Raw genomic sequence first — 27,145 nt, forward strand, 5'->3', positions numbered from 1 at the left:
TGCGATCTGTCAGGGATAAATCAATTTCTTCTTAACTAGCTGCTTAACATAGATTGGTCCTCGATCTCAAGAGCCTGAGTTACTTCTCTAACCTTCTCCGAGTGGTGTTGAAAATGTTTTACTTGCAAGGAAAGTCATTTTCTACATGGAACGTTGTTTTAAGGATGTTACATTCAAAAGCAATTATGGACCTTTTATTCATAAATAACAATATTCTTCAGCTTCCCTGTAGCAGTAATACCATGATTTTTCAAGAAACAGAAAACTGAAGTTATTCAATTGAACTCAGAACATTGTAATAACATAATGAATAATGTGACAATAACCCAGGCACAGCGCTGCTCTAGAAATGTAGAGGTACTGGATTAGCAACTACAAGGAAACATAACGAAACAGCTTACAGCTACACTGTCTCTTCTCCAGTTGTTCTTGAACTGGAAGTGGTGATTTCTGTGCTCACACACTAGACAACCTTCTTTAGAAATGCCTTTTAAGTGAAATCTAATACAGTTGTGTCCTGAGGTAGCTTTTCTTCCTGCATAGAGACCATATACTGTTTGTAGTATGACTGCCAGATAAAGCTCCCTTTTATCTCTGAGCATCTATGGTTACTGAAGCTATAAAAAAAACTAATGAAGCAGAACCTTTAGGGATTACTAAAGGAAAAAACAAGATTTTTTTCCCATACAAAAAGCCCTTAAGGAAAGGGAGATAGTACCTTTCTACCCTATGAGAATGTAAGACACTAAGATATATTTTCAAAAGAGTTGATGATTTTTTATTATTTTCCTGTAAAGCCTTTAGAAATGCCCACTCAACCCCCCACGCCACTTATGCATCATGACTTTAAAATTAAAAAAAAAAAAAAAAAAATCTGCCAGGATGTGTTCTCTTTACTCCAGGAATACAATTACTTGGGCTAGCTTTTCTCTATGTCCAGCTGCTGTTGCAATAACTACACACGGATTGTACATTTAGAGATAGTCAAATTGAGATAGGACTGACAGAGTGCCACCTAACCCATGCTGGCTTTCTCTTCCAAGATTTCAGAACTGACCACTCACATCATTGAAATTTACTGCTCTGGTTTGCATTCCAAGCAGAAGTTCATTCCAGGTCTACACCACTTAATTCCCAAAACTGTGAAGTCAAGAGATTACACAACCATCCATGGGTTGGATGAACCCTTAAGGGTTCAAGGGCTTGCAGGGGTTTTCAGGAATGAATGCAGGAATATAAGGAGTGGCAGGGATAGTAGGAAAGAATAGCCAGCTGGGGCTGCTGGAATTAATCATATAGATCTTGCTTCCAGCTAGCGCAAGACTGTCTTCTCTCTTTGAGGCAGGTAAGCTAGTCAACTGGAGCATCAGTTTTACACCCTCATTGGAATGATAACAAAAAACCGTTACCATCTGTTATGTCATTACTGTGGCAACAAGCCAGTTTTTTCTGTAACAATCCCTGATACTAGATGATAGTATAGAAAATAAAATATAGGTTTTAATCCCATTTTTACTTGAGTTCTGTGAACACTGTAATACCAGGAGAACTTTGTCTGTGGAACAGAAATTGGCTAGCATGGAATGTTTTCTCTGAGTCAACCAGCTAAATAGCTTCTGTACCTGGGCTCATGTAATAAGACTACACTCTTAATCCAAGGCAGTTTTGTTTGTACCCAAGAAAAAATTCCAGTTGAGGAACCGAGGGTCTAACTGAGGGAGGGTCATGCAGAAAAATAAGAATTTGCCATTATTGCCATTATTACATGACAAAACAAACAAACAAAAAAAAAGGCGGGGGCCAGGGATTCTACACACAATGTGGCAGAACATTAATAAACTCCAGATATCCAGACTGACTTTTTTTTTAAAAAAAAAGACCATTTGATGCCAATATATATTTGAACAGTGAGTCCCTTATTAAGAAAATGCCATGTATTCAACCTGAAAGCTAATTCAGCAAAGTAGTGCCTTTACTAGAGCTTGTGGGTATTTTGAACTCATCCATTCAAGACAAACTACATGCGGTATAGTATGCTGGTGTATTTGTTTGGGGGTCATTTGAAAGCAGCTTAGTGGTTGTAGTATTTCTATAGTTTCACACAGAGCTGTCAGTGACATTTCATGCGTTACCCTTATATTTTATTATTCTGATTTTTTTAAACAAAAGAAACCAATAAACCATCTACTTGACACTTAAATACAATCTCTCAATTTAAAAATGAACTGTTAAACTACAGATACTACAGCTGTTTTTAAACAAGCTGGATTTAGAAAATAATTCAGCATGAAATCTGTTTGAACTGCTACTTTTACTGTTGCATCAATAATTTAGCTAAGGTCCATAAGTTCACTGGCTTGAGATGGATTCATGCCCTTAACCATTCCTCCACTCCTGAAGACAAATTGGATCAGGTTTTTTTCTGCTGATAATAGGGTTGGGCAGTTAGGGGAACGGAAGAAAATTCAGTAAATGCATTCTTTATTATTTGAAGTAACCTCTGCGCTATGCCTTTTAATTGTTTATTTTAGTCATCCTGTTAATTTTCTTTCCTTCTGTCTCTGCTTTATTTTTCTCAGACTAAGAAATCTGAGGAAGGAAAACAAAATGAGAAGAGCACTCAAAAATTAGGAGTAGTGTTCTGGTCAACATTTTATAAATACTTATATTTTACCCACATTTTTTTTGCCCATTTTTTGTCTATTGTAAGATGGCCTTAACTTGAATTTGAAACATATATAATATAGTATAGAAGATTCACTTCAGTTGCCACTGAAATGGATTACCTATTAGACGGCACTTGAATACTGAAAACGACGAAGTGCAGGCAGGATTGTTCTGGTAGCTGTAATTGACAGTTTTTAAAGGTGGTATTTAAGAAAGAGCTGTTAGCTACAGTAACAGTAAACTGAGAAAGAAAATCGTCCTCTTTTTCATTCACCATTTAGAAGTAGGGTCAGTACTGCCAGGAGAAAGAAGGGCAGTTTCCAAGGTTTCAAATTAATGATCAGGTTTCATGCTGTCTATGACTGTAGCCAGTTGTTGTCCAGCAACTCTATTGTTTGTTCTGTAAAGTAAAACTTGCCTGCCGTAAGGCAGCACCACAGCATTTTGTTCCATGAACAATCTATGCTCGTTATCACCTTCTCATTAACTCATCAACCTCATAAACAGCACTTGACAATGACTTTTATGCTGAGCTCTGTCTCATTCTGCTCTTCTCAGTTTCTTGTCTATCTCCTCTTGGGCCATAGCTTGATCTCATTTAAACATTACTGAGATAATTTTAGACCAAGTAGTGTTTCTAATTCTTTTTAGAAGTAATATGAGATTGTCTTCTAAAATTTCATTTTAGCCCAAATTTTTACTGCTCTGCAGATCCACTAGAAGGCAGACCATATAACAACTCTTATTTTAATTACTGAATAAGTAGCAGTTTTTCCCCAGATATTTTACACAAAGTAGAATGCCATAAATTATAAATGAACAGAAAGCAGACAAGCTCCTAAAACAAACAGGCCCAAGCTCATCTCTTTTAAAATACAGCTATGTTAACATGATCTCAAACAACAGAGTTCACCTTAAACCTGCCCAGCAAATGAGATGTAGCCGACAGTACATCCACTTCTTTCTGCCTTCCCCACCTCCCTATTCCCACTAAACTGGCTTAAACTATCACCACTTTTATAAATTGCTAGTTCATCAGTCAAATATCCTGGTTCATGAAAAAGAACTTGAGTCTTAGTCATAGATGCAAAGGTGTATTGCCAGTTTGTTTGGATTCATGTATACCTGGCTCCATCTAAAAGGTGGCAACTTACTACAGCAAAACAAAAAAAAAAAAAACCCAAAGCCCAGCATTTAACAGATTGCTTTGGTCAAACACTCAGTGAAAAATTCTGTGCTAGAAGGAAATGTTTACTTTACATATATATATTAGCAACATAATGTGAAAGTTTATTTGCACTCACAAATTAAAAAGAACAACCAAACAAATGAAACCAAAACCAAATAAAAACAACACCTCACACCACCCACCACCCCCCAAGCCCCACATCATCGTGTTAACTTCAATCCCCAAAGAATATTTATTAGGATATTAACTTTTCATCTGGTCTGGACAAAAACAGCAGCATACATGTAGTTCCCAATCCAATCTATAGGTAATTTGTTGCCTTCAACACTGTAGACTACTACAACATTATTCAGGAACATAAGAACGAAAAAGTAAGTCAAAGCTAAATTGACTAGTAGCACAAAGAATGATGTTATCTTACATTACCTGATCCATTAATGGTGTGTAGACCTGGAGAACTAATGGATTAGATTTAGTCCTCAAAAGAGTCCTCCTTTATTATTCTTATGATCTAAATCTGGTCCTACAAGATAAATACTTCCTCTGGTTTTTGTTTGTTTTGTTGTTTGTTTTTTTTTTAACCCAGAAGCAAGTATTGACCTGGCTTAAAGTAGATTCTGTGTAATTACCATCAACGAGAGAGAAGGTTAGATGCATTCTCTGGAGCTTCGCTAAAGCCTCATCCAAAGCTATTACAATGTAAAGCTGTGATCTTTATTGACTTCAATGGGCCACTCATTCAATCATCATATTTTTTGCTCCTGGTGAGATTGAGGCAGATGCCAAAAGCTAAATGCTATACTCCTATTGTGCTTTACTCCTGGATTGGTAAATATAATACACTTATAGAAAGTTGAGATTAGTTTGAATGGAGTAGTTAAGGGGTAGGAGGACAACAACCAAAATAAAAATAGGCAAAGTAGTGGAAACTTCAGAGAAAAGGGGAACAGAGAAAGCTGGTCACAGTGAAGTTAGAGAAGGCACACAAGAAGCAGCCTGAGGACCGTGCATTTAATGGAAAGACCATCTGTACATGCCTGAAGTTAACCCTTTGATGGAATAAGGTGAGACCTTTCAATAAGAAGTTACAAACGTGTTACAGTGTCTGTTACTGGTTTGAATCAGCATAAAGTTGCTCAAAGGCTAGAAAGCCTTAAGAGGCTTAAGAGCTTGTATATAAAATACAAAACACTATTTTTTTCAGAAAAGACAGAATTCCTGCAACACAAGAATTGGCTAATTTCCAACTACTGTTGAATGCATCAGTGAAAAAGGAAATGTGGAAACAAGTAGAGAGTGAAGGGGTTTGTTTTTTTTAAATCACAAGGACACATGTGCTGGCACCTGGCAGAATGGTATTCACTTTATCAAATGAGCTGGTTGGTTCTGTGACAGCTGTTACAAAATGTCAGTGGAAGCTTTCCATACACACAGTACCAGGTTATCACTACCTTTTATGTAGGTAATCAGAGTACTTAAAAGATTTTGCTTTGATTAAACCACCTTTCTTTTAAAAGCAGAAAAACTGACTTTATACTTATTTGAGTATTTTGGAGTACATTCGTACTCCTTCACAACTTCAACAAGCCTGTCAGCAGCATCAGACACCTCCTGTCCACAGGATGGCAGCCCACCTGCTCGCCTGGCCTGGCCTCTGTCCCTGCTGCAGGACCCAGCCTCTGTCCGCAGCAGCAGCCCCAATATCCTCAGCTGCTACTTCTAAACAAAAATATGGGGGAAGGCAGCAGAGGTGGAGAGGTTTATGCACATGCACAGGTTTCCTCTACTGCAGGATGTATTTCTACTGAGCAGTACAATACTATCCCATCTAAACACTGCTTTCAAAATAAATGCATATGTCTGGATCATTCACATCTCAATGAGGACATAAATTTCATGTTGCTGACAGGCATACATAGCACCTGGTTAGCTATACTGTTGCAGCACACAGCACAATTTCATTTGGCCTGTTTAACCATCACCAGATGGATAAAAAAGGAGAACCTATTTCCAGCAGAAATATAAAACACAGCATGAATTTGTGCTTGTTTGTTTTGTAAAACACTTGATCTACAATCTCCTTGACAGAAGTCCCTATTAGGAAAACCCTCCAAGTATCACTTCATATGAGTTTAGAAGTACCTACCTTCCATGAAAAAAAAGAAAACATTTATTTAGATTTCATTTATCCCAGAACTACAGGAATTACACTTGGCCTTAAAATACTGACTTTACACAGGTTTAAATCTAGAAACAAGGCTACAGTAAACAAGGCTGTTGTCTCCTCTGATTGCTACAGCTTATTATATTCCAGCCTTCTGGCCTAAGGCAGAGGCCATGAAGCAGAACAGGAAGTTTCTGCCCCCCTGTCCCCTCGTCTTATCCGACCTACCCAAGCAGAGGACAGTTTCACCATGGGCAAACTGACAGCAGAACACCTGCAGAGACAGATGCTGTGTAAGATCCCAACTAGTCAAGAAAAGCCTCAGTGACCTCAGCAACCCAAGTTGTGGCAGGGTTGTAAGAAAGACGTGGAGGAAGTAAACTTTCTGTTTCAAAGCCAACACTTTGGGAAATCTGACTGATGAAATCACCTGTTGGATATCCTTATTTTTAAAACCTCTGAAAAGATGCCGAGGGCTGGTCCAACTCTGGGTCTCCAGCCACAGTCCCAAAATGCAAACAACCTGCTGCCCCCTTCTATCAGCTGGCATGCTTAAATGCCTGCCCCAGGCCCAGCGCCAGCTTCTGGGGCAGACTACTCTTCCCCAGAATCCCACCAGTGCTTCCTTGCATGTTATCACTCACTTAAGGAATAAAGCAGAGAAAAATATTGGTAACAACACTGATTGATAGCACATCTTTCTGAACACACATTGTGCATTGTTGTACTTTTTAAAGTTAACAGCTTCTCCTTTGCTAAAAGTCTGTTGTCTTCCTCCCCACAGCCTCTTTGCCCCACTCTCTCACCTCAATATTTCCAACTTTTCATATGAAATCCCTGGCTGTCTTTAATCATTCTACCACCTACCTACTTACTGAGAGAGAGAATAAATTGGTTTTCACAACATTAGGTACATCTTTAGCCAGAGCAAACAAGTACACCTTTTGTCCCCTAATCTTCTGACACTGCAGGGTCTTATCAGCAAGGTGAATACTGAGAGAGGCAGAGTGACACACAGCTTCATAGTACTGAACAGAACTGGAAGACAAAGCAAGTCACCACCACAACAATACTGGACAAACTTAAATTTTTCAGTCAAACATGACTGCTGAGAAGAAAAAATATTCTTCTTATTTGTCTGTGTCATTTATGCTTAGGACTTAGAAGTGTACCTGTGACTGCCATATTTTTAAATGCTCCTCAAGTTTATCACAGTGTTGAAGCCATTCCTTCAAAATAATATTTTCATTTGTTACCTACTGATGATTTTGCAGTTCTAAAAAAACCTAGATTATTTCCTACAGTATTCAAACATCCATTTTCTGAATAAATCCTAAAGAAATTCTTGGAATTTCATGCCAAAATATTCTGTAACGTTTTTCTTGACCATAACCACATACTTCTTCATCTTCCACCACCTATGTAACTATATAGTTATAGGGTATTTTAATTAAATTCCAATACAGTTAAATGTACTCTTATCTTCAGTCTTTTCTTGGCAGTATTCATTGTCAATCAAATTCACTTTCTATTTTAAAGCTGTCTACTTATTGCAGCTATGTTGTTAGAATGGACAGCTGCCATTTACTGAAAATTTGTCATTAATGAAGTGACGCATCTGAAAACTATTTTGCTTAGTTTGTAAAACGTTTCAAGGCCGTATGGCCTGAAATCTATATAATTTCTTTCAATCAATCAGTTTCATAAACTGTCTTATGATTTGGAGGCACAGGCTTGACCAGAACAATATGCACACCATGTATCACATACACAAAGAGTACTATATCACATCACATTTGCATCTAGATGTGAGGATGCTAACTTATTGCACACCTTTTTTTTCCAAAAAAGTCAAAGTCTTGTCTAAGCTAGAATATAAGATAAGTTACAGTTTATATTTCTTCAACTTCTCTCCCAAAAGCTCAGTCTTTTCTGAGGTAAAAAGTAGTTAGGTTTTTGAAAAATGCTTGATATTCCACTATTGCTTTTTCCAAACATTTAAAACCATTAACCACACTCCAGAAAACTGGGTCTTCCTGAAGGAAAAAGTGTCATCAGAATTTCCATTCAGACATTTTTATTAGTTGGACTCCACTGAAGTCTGCCACCATGTGAAAACAATCTTAACACTATTTCATAGGAAAAACAAAGTGATATATCCTATTTTTCAATACGAAAGCCAAATAGAGTAGAAGTATCCAAAGTACAACACTTACTACCTTTGCTGGAAAATACTGATACGAGACAGCAAATTCACAGTTTTTTTCTATATTCAAAATTAAGAGATTAAAAAAAGAGCATGAGAAAAGGAGAAACCAGATTTTTCTGAGAAAAATACAAGAATGAATGCAGATTGATTGGATACTAAACAGACTCCTTGAGTTTACACAAGAGTTCCCCTCGTACACATTTATTAGCCAGTTCATCTCGTTTCCAACATCTGATGAGGCGTATTAGCCATTACCATTATAGAATAATGCCTCAACAATTGGTATGCTTTTTCTGTGATGCTAGCTTGACTCCAGAATATAGACAGGGATGAAATTATCATGGCAAGATGTACTGTTTTGGCAGAGATTCCAGGCTTTCCCCATTTTGATGATCCAATGACACTTATGAGAAAAACAGGGAAGTGGGTACATGCAGTCAGGTAAACCAACCTTATTGCTTGTTTTACTCAGTTACCTAGATCACCACGTTAAAAAAGCACAGTATGATACACAACTTAGTTTTGAACACAATTTATTCCTAAATTCACAGTCAGCAGACTTGTGTTTTCTCATTCTATTACCCTCATTGTGCTAAGCAAATCTAAATTAGTTATGTACAAAACTTCACTAAATAAGCAAGCATCAGCTAAAAGTAGCATATTTAAATATGCTTACTTGGGTGAGACATCACAGTCAATAGTTAAATACTATCACCTTTTGACTGCTGTCTACACTTAAAATGGGAATAAAAGCATCCCAGTCTGGCCACCATATATGAATTCCACCTACCATAAAATGACTGAGATTTGCTTCAGATAACACTACTGAAGAAGCATCTTTAAAGCTCACCTTTAAGCTGTAAATATCTGTGTTTTCTTCCATACTTAAAAGACTTCAAACTGGTGTTCTGTTCCAGAAATTGATCTATCTGCTATTTCAAAGCAGTCTAAGGTTATTTAAAAACAAATTAAGGAAAAAGATTAAAGTTAGTGAGTGTTTTCAACAGAGTTCAGCATCACCACTGAATCACAGAACTACACCATGTAAGTAAACATGATCATTTTCTTCTTCATCTGCAGTTGTGTGAGTGATTTTATATAACACTCTCTCCCTCTGTCTTAAAGATCACTGCTTCCTTGCTTCATGTTTTACAGCAATGATGTAAATCCAGTGAGCTTCAGCAGCCGTTACAGGGAATTGCATGTATTTTCATTAATTAAATATTAAGTGGTATTTCCAACTACTTTCGTTTTATAAAATAATTTGTTCAAAACTGTATTTAATTTATAATATTTAAATATTACATTTTAAATTAAGAATATACAAATAATAAATATAAAAATAAAACCTTAAATAAATTATATATTATATGCAAAAATATATTCAATATGAACAATTAATTATAAAATAATAAAAAATTATTTTTTATATTCACCCAGCAAAGAAGAGCTTCTTGTCAGCATATCTATATTTTCACTTATGGAATTGACTGCCACCAGTGTACCTAGTTCAGAAATCCAGAAGACTTAATTTTACAGCTCACAAATTAAGGAACAAGAGAAGACAGAGACATGGTTTTTAATGCAGAATATGACACTATTGCCTCTGATACTTTAATCTCTCAATCACCTCAGAATGTTTCAGTGTTAGCACTGTTAAAAGAGCCAACAGAAAAAAACACTTTCTATCTCTGCTCCAAAATACCATGTGTAAAGTCTAACTGAAGTCCTCGACTGAACAGAGAACACAAACTGTTTAACCTCAACAAAGTTAATTTCATCTTGGGTTATCATAAAGATATTTTCTCCTGCCTTTATTTTTACCCTTGCCTTATCAGCAAGAATGTCCATTTTCATAAAGCATGAACCACAATTAGCTTGTAGTAGCAATAGCAGGACTATTTCTTTGTTTAAAAAAACCACTATACACACTCAACTGAATGCATGTCTGTGCATAGCCTTTGTAATTTACATGGCTGAAACAAATGTACTTAAACAGCATCATGATAAATGACGACCAGAGAATCAATACAGATGCAAGAGACTGCTGTCTTGAAATCACCACAGAGACAGGAAGGGTAGAGAAATTTTGTGCTTGATCACCAACCAGAAGTCAGCAAAATAAGAATTCCAAGTTCACACCTTACGATGATTTACTTAAGGCAAAACAATACGTGTTATTCTTGATGCCTGCCTGAGGTCAGAAGGGAACGAGCAGAGCAGAGGAAATTGTTCAATTGTTCTTCAGCAGAAGGTAAAACTCAGTATTGCCAAAGCTGAATAATTAGATTACAGAAAGATTTAGGAAAACGGAAGTCTCATCATGTCTTAGTGAGAAATGCAGAGTAGAAACAAGATGGTAAGCAAGCAGAATCCACATGTTTGAAGGAGACACGAGAGGTTTTTATATGATTCGCAAAAATTAGCAGGTAAGGTGCAGTAATCAGAATTAGATACCAGTGAGTGTGATGTTACTCAGACAACTGAAGGCCAAAATGAATGAATTCAGAGAAACAACCGTTCCAGTAACCACCTTTTTCCTTTCTGATCTTCAGAAAAAAAAGTAGAGGCAAATTCTTCCAATGCTCAGTGGAAAGAAGGCTGAAAAAAGGTTCTGAGGAGGCTGATGAATATGGAGTTGTCAGACAAACAACTTTGAGTCATCATCTCCTCTTTTGAAACCTGATGACAAACTGGTCTCTGAAAATCCTGAAAAAGAATATTCTTCACAGAATGCATGTTCACAGCTAGCTCTAGATTCTGTCAGAGAGAAAATGATGCCAAAAGTACATCGTGTACAAAGATTGAACCTCATGAGTGATGTGAAAAGTGCAAACAGTCCTAAAGCTTTATAAATGCATCCAATTGAATGCAACAACACCCTACAGCAAATTTTATAAGTTAAATCTTCCAGTTAGTACTGCTCAATTCTGACATGAAGTAATTAATTTTCAGGCTATGATGTTGTTTTTGCTCTGACGAGTGGCTTTGTAAAGGTTTTTTTCCCCCTCTGAGAGCAGGTAATTAATTTCTTGATGATTTTGTTGCAGAATCTTTCTATTAATCTGCTTTTGGATTCTTTCACGTTGCAGAAAACAGGTCCTGCCTTACCTATAAATTAAAAAAAAAAAAAAAAAAATCAAGGTTAGCTAGTTAAACACGTATTTTCTACATTTTCTGATAACGCAAAACTTTGCCTCAGCTGCAGTCTGTCGGTGACTTCCATGAACGTCAGTGACATTAGTTGCATGACTCAGGATTGTAGTAGAATTTAGTCATATAAACCTACCTGGATAAAGAGGCAACTATTCCTTGTAGATTTCATAACTGTAGCTTAATCTGAAACATCTGCATACGAAAAAAAGTATTAAAGCTAGCACTTTTAAAAATAACACTGCCTCCTGTGCAAAACATTTTTTCAGGTCTCCAAACTTACTTCTTATTTCACAGTCCAGAGACAACCGATTATCCACACAAAATCAAAGATTTGTGAATGTGGCACGTGATCTGAGTGACTAATAGACTAACCAAAATGAGTTAAATGCTTTGACTCAGACACAGCTTTGCTTCAAACCTGATGTAAGGGACACTACAATGTTAAGCTGTTTCAATAACTTTTCAGAAGAGACCTGTTGACTAGAGTGAATAATCTGAACCAAGCTTATCTCCAACTGCATAAATTCTCTCCCGAGTTGTCCTACCTGTGTTAGCTGGCACACAGCAGAGGAAGAAGAAAAAAAGGGATACAGGAGCTAAGGCAGTCTAAACCCTTTGCCTTATACTACCCAGTGGGGCACTGCCACACCTATGACCAATGAAGCAGTCTTGCTTGCTACATCTCATACTACAACTAGCCCAGCTGAGGAGTGTAAGCAGAAGCCTCATACCCCCTCACACTTCTGCCAATGGCTTTGCTGGACTACAGTTAGGCCTTAAGCTAAAAATTAGAACTAGCCTGCCTAACAAAACTGTATCATTTTGCCTGGTCCAAAATCATCAAGGCAACACTGCAGATTCACTTTCTGAGTTCACTCCCTGTCGATTTAATTAAGGTTGTGGGTTAGTTATTATTTTTTTTAAACTTTATGTAAAATTTATTATGCAATTATGTAAATATTCTTTACATAACTACTTCTGTACTTATATTAGAATGCTGATATTCATATCACAGAGGAAAGAAGTTTATATACCACAAGCTATTCAAAATTTAAATTGCATTGTACCAGCTCATAGACTTACAGAATACACAACATCCACTAGGACAAGAAGACTTAAAGTCCATTTCGATGAAAGTCTCTCAAAATATCAACAGAATGCACTATTTATATGTAAAATTCTTAAAAAGAAATTTCTCATCACAGTGAAATGGTTTACTACCACTGCAGTGTTTATCCACTATGTCCAGAAGATGTTTCATAGTTGTTGCTTCATATACATATTTATTGACTGCCAGAGATTTTGCCTTATGATATTCCTGAAAGTAACTGGAGGAAAAAAATAGAAAACTTTCAAATCAAAGTGGTGTTTTTTTAAACTGGAATAATTTCTTAATTGCAAAGTGTGATATGCAACAAAAATTGATATAATCAGGTAGTTTTGCCCAAAATCCTTTACAATGTATATGCATTAAAAAGCCCTAAAACAGGTGCTCAACAGTTTGTTCTGTAGTTCTAACTTTTTTTCTGAAAAAAATGTTTATTTTCTTCAAGATGAGAATGCCTATGTCTAGTTCTGGTATTAAGCAAAAAGTTCAACAAGCTCTAGCTTGTTTGGGAAAACCCCAAGCACCACTTTGCTGGCCAGTCTTAAGTCAAAGGGTTTTATTATGGAAATGTCTGGATGCATTTACTTTTATTCATGTTCTTTAAAAACTTCCTTTACAAACTTCTATTCTTCAGTTTTTAAATAGTTTTTACACAACTGTAGTCTGTTGGACTAAAACAGAACCTTAAACAAAAGCTTTTTGCATTGCTTCTCTACTATTTCTCTAGCTCTTCCACTTTATGAAGTTCAGCTTTTCCCGAAGTCCCTACTAACACTACTAGAAACCTGCCCAACCCAAAGGTGAAACAAAGAATTAACAGAATTCCATCTTTGATTTCACTGAAAAACAAATTGGGATCACAAATAACGCTAATGCACATAGGTGTAAAACAAATTGCTACTGTACTGTTCCATAGAAGCCAGAGATCCTTCTGGCAAGAGTTATTCCAATGAACAGGACAAGGTGGTGGATCTTTCCATATAGGACTGGCATACCGTCACCACAGTCTTCCGACTGCTTAACAAATGAATGAAAACATTAGAGAGCCCTAAGCCTGGCATTGCAGAGAACAGAGTTCTCAGCAGTTCTTATTTTTGCAAGCAAAAAAGGTAGAGTGACAGAACTATATTAATTTCTGAAAAGCAATCTAAGAAAATGTAATTGTCATTAAAGGTCCATTTTAACATTTGAGATATATAATGCACAATAATCAGCTCTCTTTTCTAGTGCTTACCTGTCTGCCAATTTTGTTCTTTGTTCTTCACATACAGTTTCCAGAGAGATGACAAATAAGTTTTGCCTAGGCATTGATACTAGAGCATTAGTTTGTTCATTATTTTTCTGCAAATCTATGAAGTTTTTGTTTCTCAGCAGGTTGGTTTGTTTCATTGTACAATTTTCTGTTGCTGGGCAATTCAGATGCTGAGAATGTCTCAGAACTCTCCTGAGCTTGCATGTGCTCCTCTAAAGAAGTAAATAATTCATCTATTTCTAGTGAGTCTGAAAAAGAAAAAAAATACACAGTCACGTCAACAGAATATCCTCATTTTAAAATTACTTTCAAGAATAAAATCTTTATTGACTTTTTTTTACTATGAAAATCCACCTAGTTTTTGAAACTAGGTCTGGAGATGATAAAAAAAAAAACACTTCCAGAATAGTTCTCAGGTATCTATTTATTTATTTTGAAAAAGCTTAGTTCTTTCAGTAAAATTTTACTTGCTTTACTTTACAGTGCCATCACCTTGTATACAAGTTACTAAATGTAAAAGGATCTTTGCTTAAGGAAAAATAATGCATGTATGAACTACTGGAATAACTTGTAATGGTTTCATGCAAACAGCATTTAAGACTTTTGAAAGTACTGTCCTTCCTGATTCTCTAAATTGGTGAAGGCTAAATTTAAACTAGATTGTCACTAATGATTATTGATGCCACATGTTAAAGTAAGAATCATTTATGATGTTGCTAAACACAACTGGAAGTTAAACAGAAAGGTATGAATTAAGACATATTTTGTTACTAGGCAAAGTAAGTGGGGTGTGAGTTATCTTTCTGGAAACAAATACTGCAATTCACGGACCTGTGAAAAGATGAGTCTTTGGAGGGATATTAAAAGAATCCACTAGGTGGTGCACAAGGCATAGAGGAGACAGGCAACGCTCTGGATACCTAACTCCCACCTAGAAACTGTTTTCAATTTTAAAAAAAACCCTCATCACAAAGAATTAAAAGAGACACCAAAATCTAAGGTTAAAATTATTTATGACAAACCTCAGTAAAAAGTCCAGGGTACAAGCAAATTTCACCTCACTTTAGCAATACAAGTTCATTTCTATGCATATTTACTGACTACATCTGGAGGAATCTGTCTGCTAAATAGGCAAAGATTTTTCTCCTGAAGCCTACACTATATGTTGTTGCTAGAGAAGAGCAAGGAGAGTGTGAACTACCAAATATCTAATGTATGACATTGAGCTGAAACCCAAAGGTCACACCCATTTCTCCTGTCACACAGGAGGAAGGAAGCACAGGGGTTTGTGCATCGGTTCCATGTCATTTCTACCACAAGATGTGTGTCCACTGTGTCTCTGAGGATTGTGGGGTAGAAGAGATGTAGCAATCTTAACAGAACTATGAATCAATATCTAGCGGTATATATGACACCTTATGCCTATAGATTTGTTATATGGTCTTTATATTTATGCATCCAGCACTCAGCATTAGCTCAAGATCCTCTTTCATGCAGCCCATGTGCATCTCTTCCTCCACAACGCTACCTCCAGTTATTAGCCAAATTACCCAATGTTTGCGTAAGCCATTACAACTCTGCACTCCTGAAGTACTCTCATGCACACCACCTGCTAAGCAAGAGGCACTTTTTGGCCAGTCTACACGCAACTCAGAGCCAGCCACAACAGATACATGTAATGACTAAAGACTACAGTCTTTTCTTCAGTAAAGACACCGATTAGAAAGCTCAAAAATTCCTTCTACTTGAAGACTGAATTTGATTTCCATTTCATTACAGAGATTAGATTTCTCTCACAGATATTGACGGTCACAGAATAATAAAAAAAGTAGAAAACAACCATAAACAGCCATAGACTCATACTTTTATATAGAAGACAGTAATAATTTGCACCATTGTAATCAACATCTTGAACAAAGCAAGCAAAAGAATTAAAGTGCTAAAATTGGTATCTGGATGGGTTGTAAAGTTAACCTGGACAGTAATTTTATCATAAGCTTCATCTTGAAGTTGTAGTTTTGGGTCTTTTTTTAGACAAATACTTAGTCTTACTTTCTGAAAAAGTTACTTTGCTACTTCTTTTTCAGGTCCTTGTTTATTGTTGAGATTTTTAGCTGGTGAAACATTACACAAATATTTATACTGTAGCAAAGAAAAAAAAAGAAATTTAGATTTGCTATCAAATAACTACAGCTAATTTAATATATGGATATACACTAGAATATGCAAGAGAAAACAGTGTTAATGGATCACTTAGACAATCCTCATTTTCGAAGCATGACAAAATAAAATGTGGTATATTTTTAACAGAACTGAAATACAGCTTTTCAAAGTTGAGCCACTGACCAGGTACTCCACACTTATTGATTGTTTGGGATTATAAAAAACCTAGGTGATAACAGATTGATAGCTTTCTAATTTTATGCTACACTATATTTTTGCTTTTTTCCATAGATTGCCAACACAGTACGCTGCATTGTTTTCTTATAGCATGTAGTGTTAGCGCTGCTGCTGTTAAAATTGCTTTCTGTTGATTCGGAGCATAAGTACACTGAACTCATGGTTGCCTGCAAGACACTAATATAATCTTCAGCAATTTCCACTACACTGAAATTTCATACTCTAGGCCTAGGTATTTCATAGAATCATAGAATCAGAATGTCCTGAGTTGGAAGGGACCCACAAGGATCATCGAGTCCAACTCCTGTCCCTGCATAGGACAACCCCAAAATTCACACCGCATGTCTGAAGGCGTTGTCCAAATGCTTCTTAAATATTGTCAGGCTTGGTGCCGTGACTACCTCCTGGGGGAGCCTGTTCCAGTGCTCCACCACCCTCTGGGTGAAGAACTTTTTCTAATGTCCAACCTAAACCTCCCCTGGCATAGCTTCCTGCCGTTCCCCCGGGTTCTGTCATTGGTTGTCAGAGAGAAGAGATGAGTGCCTGCCCCTCCTCTTCCTTTTGCCAGAAAGCTGTAGACTGCGATGAGGTCTCCCCTCAGTCTCCTCTAGGCTGAACAGACCAAGTGACTTCAGCAGCTCCTCGTACGGCTTCCCCTCTAAACCCTTCACCATCAATTTTGCATTATTTAATGCAAAATTCCAAACAAGTTCCAAATATAGGTGATTAAATATAATGCAAATGTCTCATACCATCTGGGGTTTTTTTTGTAAAGCACCAATAGCTAATTCTTATAAGGTATTTCATATATTATTCTACTTACTTGAAGTTAAACATTTACATTCTTCAAGGAATCAAGACCCTAGTATTTACACTTGCATAGGCAGTGTTATAAGAATTAATCTTTTCCTAGCATTAGCTTAACTTCCTATTACAAAGGTATTTAGGTATATCAAACAAATTGTATTCAGAAACATGCTTGTTAAAATGGTTGCTAATGATTCTTCTCTCATTTCCCCCCTTTTTTTTTCCCAAAGGAAAATTATAAAATTCTGCAAATGCCATCATTTTTGCAGTATTCCATCTTAGATACTGTAACTATCAGGACACGTGTTTAGTAGGCTAGCCTGTATATCCTTTTCCTGATGAAGTGATACAAAATGCTAGGAAATAAATTCTATAAGAAATTTTTTTCAAGACCACAGATCTTTTTGCTGTCATCTTTGATATTTATGATGGACTAATAATAAGAATCTTTACGTGCTCTTGCAGCCTCCACTCAAACTTTTGTTTTAAAATGTAACTCTCCAAAGCCAGTACACAAACTTACTCTATCTCTGCCCAAAAAAGCGCAGACAGCAGCACAGTCTTCACAGAAATCTGTCACCTCTTGCAATGAAACCTCAATCTCTCTCCTTACAGAGATATGATGACTCCAAGTATCAGGAAAAAATCATGAGGATTGCTAAAAATTCAGGATCTTGAACTTGCAGTTAGCTGATAAAGCAGATATGTAAGAAGATTGTGTTATGCCAACTGTGAAGCACTTCCTGCACTAGTCTTCTTTTCCATGCAATTTTACTTCATTTACTAGCAATGGAAATGTCAGTCCTACTATCTAAAATGTTAAAGAAAGCTGGTGGTAGAAACACTTTGATCCCAAACAGTATGAAGCTGCTGACCTTCAAGCAATAAAAAAAACCACATATACATGTTTGACAAGTAAAAGAAAGGTTCATCTGGAAAGAAGTGTTTGAAAGAAGCATCTGTTTTGGTTTTTAGTTTTGGCAAAACAGGTAGTGTCAGGTTGCTCAGTTCAATTGTGCCTTAAGTTACAAGCTAAACTTGCAAAAGCCATGAGAGAAATGTCATCAATTCAGCAGAGCCAAGCTTTGTAAATACCATTGTAACTCCCATTAGCAGTGGGAAGAAATTTTATGACTACACTTCAAAAATAAAAAAAACCAAAGCATTAAGGAAAGAGATAAGAAAGGTATAGACAAGGCCAGACTAATAATGCAAGGCAAGATTATTCCAACAATAGCACAATGTACCTCAGTTGTAACCTGAAATGCTCCCAGTTTTGAGCAAATACCAGGCTGACAACAGAACAAAGATGAATATCCCAGAAAGAAGTTCAGACATTTAAGATCATTTCATCTATAACCAAAAGAAGGTATTTCTATAAGCCTATACCTATACAGGTACAGGTTTTTTTCATTAAATCTCGGGTACCAAAACAGCTATGGGTACCAAACAGCTAATGACAATACAATTACCGTGTTGCTTCCATACTTGAGAGGTGGGTCCAATCTCAGACTTCTTGTTCTTTAACATTTATGCCATCAATTTTGCAGATACCAAGAAAATAACATTTGAAAATTTAAAAACATAAGAATAAATTGACTACAAGTACCAAACTTGCATGTCGTTCTTAAAATTGTCTCAAACAACTGTATAATCAGCAGCTGTCTTGAAAGTAAAATTATACAAATCCCAAACTTAACTCACGTTAACCCAGATGCAGAACTTGAAGCCCTGCATGAATCTGAGTCTCACAAAAGCCAGAGAAATGATACTATCTTCCCTTATCCACGACTTTATTTACCAAGCTCTTGGGTTTTTTCCTGAAGATTTCACAAAATATATAGATCTAAGCTGACCTAATTATATTTCACCTTCCTGAGTGCAAAGATCAGGTCACACAGGGTAGAATTAACAGGAAAGACAGCTGATTTCCTTCAGATCAATAAGACTTTTGCTGGCAAGCTGATGACCACATTACTAAGCTCATGCCCCTTTTCCCTACAAGGGTCTCTCACAGGAATGCAGCAGCCAGCTCTCTTAAAGCACAGAAGAATCCTGCTGTAACCAAAGGAGGGGAAAGGTGCTTGCACCAGCAATGAGAAAGCAATGGTGCCCTTGGCACCTGAAATACCAGCAAATTCCTGTACTTCCTAGTAATTCTACTGGATCCAAATCCAATTTGTATCAAAACAAAAATTCGAAGGGAAATCAGTAACAGCAGTTTCCTGTCTGATACGTAACACTAGGCCTAAGTTTGCATTACAGCTATCCTTCAGATTGTAATAAAATTTTAGGGAAAAATATTAAAATATCTGTAGCAATACTTTTGCTGCAGAGCCTTTCTAGTTTGGGTTACTTCACAGGATTTTTCCTAGCTTCTAGCAAAGGGCTTGTCACAGGACAGCGTAAGCTTTGTTCAACTGGATTTTAGTAGGATATTCTTGCAGTTATGGCAGGAACAATTTAGTTTTAATTAGAGGTCTGTCAGAAATGTCTTTGAGTGTTGTTCGTCTATTCACCTCCTCTGTGTTCGAACTTCCATTTTATAAAATGGGGAGGTCAATAATTGTTCTCTTCTACTTATTGTCTGTGTCATTTTCCACTGCAGCTCTGCATGTGGCACATTACAATTTCAGAATAGGGTTTAAATGAAAAGCAATAATGTATTAGAAAATTTTCCAACACCATTTTGAGAGGAAAAATCAAATTTAAAATAGTAAGTTGTATATAACTAGCTTGTACCTTAATTAGAATCAAAAAATAACTCAGGCTGTAAGGGACCTCTGCATGTCCACAATGTTCAACAATTTTCTGACTGCCTGTCCAGAAAAACAAGATCTTAAGAGGAGCAAGAAGAACAGATGTATTAGGGTCTCTGTGGATTCTCCAAGCCAGTGAGTTCTACATACAACACATGCTGAAGAGTAATTTCAGCTGAATAGAAACTAGACACCAGAACTTCTTGTTGGAAGGCTTACATCACTGATGAAAGTATTTCAGACAGTCACAACACTGGCAGAAAGGAAACACAAAGTCTTTATTTTATTTACAAGTAATTAATTGTGAGACATCTTTAAAGATGTAAGACTAAAAACCTGAGGGGTTGACCATCTCCACAATTTAAATCAGATGGCTAAAATAAGTCTCCTATTTAGACCTATTAATGGCAGGATAGTCACCTGAGAACAGCTCTGAAAGCTGCAACAATGTGCTAGATAAGAAGGAGACAACGAAGCACTGCTAAACTGAAAAACACTGGGCAAGTTAACAATTGTATTATGCCTGTGTTTATGTCAGCATACATATAAAAAAAAAATAAAGTTATAAAAATAAATTTCACAGAAATACGTAAAGACAAAATACTAAAATTACTATAATTGTAAGTGCTATAATCTAGTCCTGTATCTTGATATAACAAAATGATAGTGCCAAAGCTGACATTCAAAATATAGTATAAAATTGTTTTTATTGCCAGAGGGGTGCTTAAAGGCACAATATACAGTTACATAAATACAAATAACAAACACAATGGAAATTCAAATGCAAGTGAACTGCACTCAAACCAGATATTTCAAAACAGCAAAATCATTCCGAATACATCAGAAATCCTTTCTTCCCTATGCTAACCAGTAGTATTCAATTCCCAAAACGCTTACAAACCCATTCCAGGTTTAGAAACAAGCTAGCAGGAACATAGGATGCTGGTGTTGAAAATTAATGTTTTAATGCGTTCACAAATAACTAAATATCAAGAGACTACCTGGAGACAGGTGATGCCAACAGAAAAGGCACCACCAGAAGTAAATTAATGCACAAGAAACTGACAAGACTTATTAGATATATCTACGGTCGTATCTATGCTGCTGAGCGTACTACAAGACAGCTATTTTTAAATGAGACATGTGATGTACCAGAAACATTCTAGCCACTGAAGCATGAAGCTGTATGTAAACCAGTTCACCACATTGAGAGGCAGCAGTACTATAGTTAATTGTAATTACCTTTCCAAAATACTTGAGGAAAAATTCAGTTGGTGAGTGAAGTCTTGTAGATTTTCTAAGTGTTTCCAGACTTCACTGTGGATTTTTCTGAACTCACCTAACTATACTATTCACTTTTGAATGAAGCTCTAACTGCTGTGACAGTATTTCAATATCCCTGTTTCAGTTAGTGCATTTGTACCTTTTAACTTCATCTATTTCATTCTGTTGCTGAGGAAGACTTCATTTAAATGCATGATCTATACTAAAATGCAACAAAGATGCATTTCATTCACTATCACTCACTGGACGATCATCTAAAGTTTCCAAAAAGGAATGGATTACATTAGGTTTTCACAAGTGTTTAAGTCAGGAAGTTAGAGCAACACCACTAAATCTTTAACATTATTGAATTAAAAGACAGTTTATCAGTCTAATGTGATGTGTCAATACTGAGGTAGGTAAGAAATGTTAATGGAAAAAATAGGTGCACTCAAGATAGCATTGTAGGACATGAAATCCATACTAACATGCAACTGTACACAAAACCTTGACAAATCTTGTAAATCAAACCATTCTACAGAGGAAAGGGGATTTCTTTTTTTATCTCAGATGTCAGAAAAAGGTTACTTGACTGTCATTTTGAAAAAATCCATTATATTACATCAGTTGCTGAAATTCATTTCCCATTGATAGCACGTTAGAGCTATAAAGGAAGCAATAGGAACAAACTTGCTGACTTTATGTTAATGACATTTTTAGATTACCTAGGAAAATAAAGGGGGGGTGACAAATACAGAACTTTGGCAACAGTTAGGCATGTAGGAAATTTAGGCTGGCATTGTACCATGAGAATTTTTGGCAACAGAATCAGTGGCCAAAAGTGATGACTAAGGTCAGCAGCATTGGGACTTCATATGGAAACTGGAAAGCTCCTGAATACTTCATTTGAGCATGACTATTCTTTAACTTAGTCTTACTCCTGAAACAATGTGATTTTATTCATACGAAGGTAAACATGCAAACTGTCTTCTATGAAAATCTTAAAATTTGGCAGGAGGGAAAAATCGAACAAATAGCCTTTACGTGCAAAAAATAGTACAGAAATAACTCTAAGGAAGTCACAGAAAACATGAGGAAGGCTCCACAGTTAACATCCACTTAAAAATATACATCTTACTATATAGTGTTTAGTCAGTTAGTAATACTAGTTCTACTAGTAACTACTAATACAAGTAGCTATCTTCACTTTCTGTGGCCTTTGATATCAATGATAAAACAATAAACTACAACATGGATGGCAGATCAAAGTTCACAAAGCAATAATATAGCGATTTGTTTTGTAGCTCCACAGGAAAGAAAAAACAGCACAGCTTCCTAGAGGAAACAGAATCTAGTTTTCCTCCGTTGTGTTACTGTGCGCACAAGATAAGCCTATTACCAAGACATTTCAAAGGAACAAATGCAAACAAAAAGTAAATAAGGTATCTCATCAAAACATTTGTGTATACAGTTAATCTGTAAATGACGTGTGTGCACCTGTAAATTTAATCAAGTCATATCCTCATAGGATAGTAATATAAAAGCTTAAGTGCAGAATATAGCATTGTTTTGTATTCTCTGAGTTTCACCTTGATCCCTACTTCAGAACAACTTTATTCTGAACTAATTTCATATTTCCAAAATACAGTCCAAACTGATAGAATTAATGGAGTCTGACGTTTTACAGAAACCAGTGTAGTCTCCCTAAAACATGAATAGGATTTATGCCAAAGCTGAACACGCTTATAATCTAACCCTGAAAGTCCACATCCTGGAAACTTCAAGGTCATCCATTGATGGATTTTTTGAACAATCTCATTTTATTTAAAAGTAGTAGCAAATACTTGAAATAATTAGATTAAGGGAGTTTGTTGCATGCTTTCTTCAGCTTTCATTATTTGCATTTCTTCTACAGTTAACTAACAAGCCACAACACTGACTTAATACAGTCCTTAATACACATCATGCTGGTGATTTTGCTTGAAAGACGTACCTATAAAGATGTGGCCTTGAAGTCGTTTCATGTTACAAATGGAACAGCAACTGAGGACACTGGGTTTCTCTAGTTTGGAGAGAAGAAGGCTGAGGGGTGACCTCATTGCTCTCTATGGCTTCCTGAGGAGGGGAAGTGGAGAGGGAGGTGCTGATCTCTTCTCCTTGGGATCCAGTGCCAGGAGGTGTGGGAATGGATCAAAGCTGCATCTGTCAGGGGAGGTTCGAACTTGAGATGAGGAAGCATTTCTTTACCGAGAGGGTGGTCAAACACTGGAACAGGCTTCCTAGAGAGGTCGTCAATGCCCCATGCCTGACAGTGTTGAAAAGGCATTTGGACAATGCCCTTAATAACATGCTTTAACTTTTGGTCAGCCCTGAAGTGGCCAGGCAGTTGGACTAGATGATCGTTGTAGGTCCCTTCCAAATCAACTATTCTGTTCTGTTCATACCTATTGAACTATGGCTCTGACAGTCATACTCTGATTGCCTGTTACAGTGCCTAAGACAACCATGGACACATACTACAGCAACTAAGGCCACTAAAGTTATACTAGGACTGTTTAATTTACTAGTCCAGATGCAAGCTGTATAAACTCAAGACACAGTCTCAAGGTCACATGACAGTATGTGGCACAGCAGAGAATTAAACATCCATTCCCCACATCCTAGACAGGATGGATGGACAGTGCCTATCCAAAAGAAATGCATTCTACAGCATTTTAAAAACAAAAAAGGAGATCAGAAATATTACTGACTGTTCACTTAGACTTTACTAGGAATCTGTCATGGGTGGTGAAAGTATTTTATCCCAAACATCAAAAAAACAAGACATAAGAGCCCCAAACACAGATTAAAAAAAACCCTGTAGTCTGCTATTTAAGTAAAGGATAAAAACTTAACAATGTTATGATTGCATTACAAAGGTTACATCATGACACATATAAAAAGCATAAAACACATGGACAGAGTCTCTACACCAGATTTTTAAGCAAACTCCCAACCCTAAGGCCACCTTCCTTAAAATTGCCTGTCCTATAAAAACAAGGAAATGCATTTACGCAGTAAACATGTATTGTTTACTTACTTACATAGTTGTCTAAGGCTTAGAAGCATGACCACTATGAAAAGGCAATAATCAGATTTTTTTACATGTTAATTCAAATGCAGGTCCAAACCTTGGAGTGCAGCAAGCTATGAAGTCTAAACACTTCTGATAGATATGAAATGTGGTTGTAGTAGAGAAAGTAAAGAACTTAGATGCTGAATACCCTCTTAATACACAGAAAACAAACAAAGTTAACATTTGTACATCACTCCAATAAACCAGGAAGCTAGAAACTGAACATTTTTGCTGGATGGCATGAGTCAGTCATCTTCTAGGCAAAATGAATGCTAATACTGTCCATGTTCTGATGGACACACTGAGTTAAACTTCCTCCTATAAACAAAATCTCAAGTTATATAACACCTACTAGGCTGTATCAAAAGACAGAACCAACATGTTCAATCTCCCTTCCACACAAGGTTTAGGTCTTCACATAAAATGGCTTGGGGGTGGGGGGAGGGTGTTGTTTCTTTAGGGGGTGAGGAGAGGGGTGAGAAGAGAAACAGACATGACTGGTATCTCTTGTCCATATAAAGGTATTTGCTGAACAAAGCCTGCCTTTACATACTTTCCAAACCAAAAATATTTTACTTTAGATGAGCATGAAGTTAAAAGAGAAGCAAGACTGAATTATGAACTCAGTCCTCCTTTAATATTCGCATTCATCGACCTGTGGCATCATGAGATGACCTGATCTAACAGCTCACAGATCCTGAAAGGGAGGGAGTTGACAACACTTTTCCCCTATTTTTCACTCTCCATACTTCCAATCAGAAGTTGTCAATGTGTTGTCAACAAATATACATACTTTTTACCTTGCACAAACTCTTGTGTTCTCTGGATTCCTCTCTGAGCTCATGCAACACGTCAACTTGCCAGAAAATTGTCTACCAGGAAAAAGAAAACTGTCTTCTCTGCTAGGTTAACGAACTGAACTGACTCACAGAATTGTCTGATGAGGGCCAAAGAGAAAGCAAGGGAATTTGCAGGACTATGTGGCCAGGAGCTACGGATGAGGGAGGGAGGACCTGAGGTATCAGAAGGGAACGGAAAAGGAAGATAAAGGAACAAAAGTTCTCCCTTGCTGCGACAGCAAGCCATTCATTTCACTGTTTTCCTTGAAAATAACCTGATTGTTACAAACTAGGAAAAAAATAACGATTTTATTTTTGTATTACCATTGCAAAAAGCTATAAAAGGTAGAATGAAAATTAGAAAACTTCCTTCTAATTACAGAAAGACATCTCAGGATTAAGCCTGACAACCAGCTTTTGAAGCAGCATGTGAAACCTAAGTGCTTGCTATTTCTTCTTTGCCACTTCCAGTCACTTGTTCAAGTTCTCACACCACTCTGCACATTATATCTCTTCATTATGTCAGGTGTTACATCACTACGGTAAACCAAACTGGAAAGGTGATTGAGTTGAAAGATAACTACCTGGGGTAATTTTTGGTGTTCTAATATCATCTTCTTTTTTTTTTTTTTTTTTTAGATTTATTTCAGCACTCAGCCATACAAAGGTCTGTTTTAGTGCTTGTGGTAGAGGCAGGAAGCAGCAAATACATTTATTTCAGCAACGCTACTGCTCAACATCAATTCATGGACTTAATTGCTATCTCATCTGAGTCAGAAAAACTTCAAAAGTAATAATTGCTGAATATATTGATGCCATTTTTCAATAACAATTCTTAAGTAACTCAGATACCTCCAAAACACAAGCAACCACTGAAGATCCCTATGATAAGGACCTGGGGACCCCATGATGCTGCTGAGATTTCTGTGATTTGCTATATTTGAGTTTTTGTGAAATCATAGTTGCAATTAAAGAGAAGTTCCTCCAAGTGTTGTCAACTCAACACGCAGAGGCAATATATTCTTCTGCATACTCACCCACCAGTGCAATATAACCTTTGTGAAAGACAAACTTTAAAGTTTGAAATACTTATCCAAGCTCTACATATGCTTCACTTCTACTGCCAAAGGTTTGCTTGCTATGGCTGCTCATTTTGAAACAGACTAAATCCATACATGCTTTCTAAAGCAAACTTTGTATAGCTACAGGAAAATAAGCTTTAGCTGCTGATGAAGTAAAGTTACCACCTCAGCATGCAACCTACCATTTCTTGCCCATCTCTTCGGACACATCTCAGGAATCAGCACCTTAGTTACAATTCAGTGATATGTTGGAACTGGAATTAGGTACTAAGACTCCCTCAATTCACAAATGCCGATTTTCAATTTTATTGGAAAATAAACTTCTCCCTCATACTTCCCCTTCGTTTTTCCACAGAAAACAAAGGTGAACAAAGCATACATGTAACTATTGCAATGTTGCTCCAGACAGCAGGCACTTTCTTAACCTTGTCTTCCATATGCTTTCAAGACTCAGTATGTATTGGTTACATCTTTCTTAAGCTAGTTGTTAAAAAAACAACCAACCAACCAATCAAACAAACATACAAAGTCCTTACCTCCAAACTAACCAATGCACTGGAGAGATCTAGGGATTTCAGGGTGACTAAATTTTTTCAGAGAATTTCATAAATGAGTAATTTTCTCCTGATGTTTTCCAGAAAGTAACAAGGACTGAACATCACCTACAGCAGGGGGAAAGGGCAGGCAAGGTGGGAGCATGAGTGGGAACACACATAACCTTAGCATATTTATAAGAAAGGCGGGTAACATCTCCTACACATTTTAATACTTTATATAGTTAATATGAAATACAGGATGAAGCTATTCTGCAGTATGTCAAGAACTAGGACAACATTTTTAGTACTAAACAAAAATAGGAAACAGATGGATTTCTTGCTGCTACTTGAGTTTTTTGGGGTTGTTTTTTTTGTGGTTTTTTTTTTTGTTTTTTTGGTTTTTTTTAATAGTAGAACTAGTAATAGTAACTATTTGGTAACCATTGCAAAGAGATGCTAGAAAGAAGTATTACATCTTTCAAATGTCACTTAATATCAAGCCAGTACCTGCTCAAAACCCTGCATATCCACTCTCCAGGACAAAATAACCTCTATGCTTCCAACGTTTCCTTGAAAACAAGTCTTTATAGCAGCTGCAT

The 27,145-nt window shown here is 36.6% G+C and overlaps 1 long non-coding RNA gene across 1 annotated transcript; it reads right to left on the reverse strand.

Annotated features, from left to right (window-relative positions):
- Nucleotides 1-9,671: 9,671 nt before the first annotated feature.
- On the reverse strand, nt 9,672-26,936 carry LOC148057532 (uncharacterized). Its single transcript, XR_015706505.1, has 3 exons — nt 22,968-26,936; nt 13,728-13,993; nt 9,672-11,340 (listed from the first exon to the last, which is right to left on the reverse strand). It is a non-coding gene; the product is annotated as an uncharacterized LOC148057532 (long non-coding RNA).
- Nucleotides 26,937-27,145: the final 209 nt, after the last annotated feature.

This window comes from Nipponia nippon, unplaced genomic scaffold (assembly GCF_047370975.1).
Source record: "Nipponia nippon isolate SJK-2023a ecotype South Korea unplaced genomic scaffold, ASM4737097v1 scaffold_1, whole genome shotgun sequence".
In the NCBI taxonomy this organism is placed as follows: domain Eukaryota; kingdom Metazoa; phylum Chordata; class Aves; order Pelecaniformes; family Threskiornithidae; genus Nipponia; species Nipponia nippon.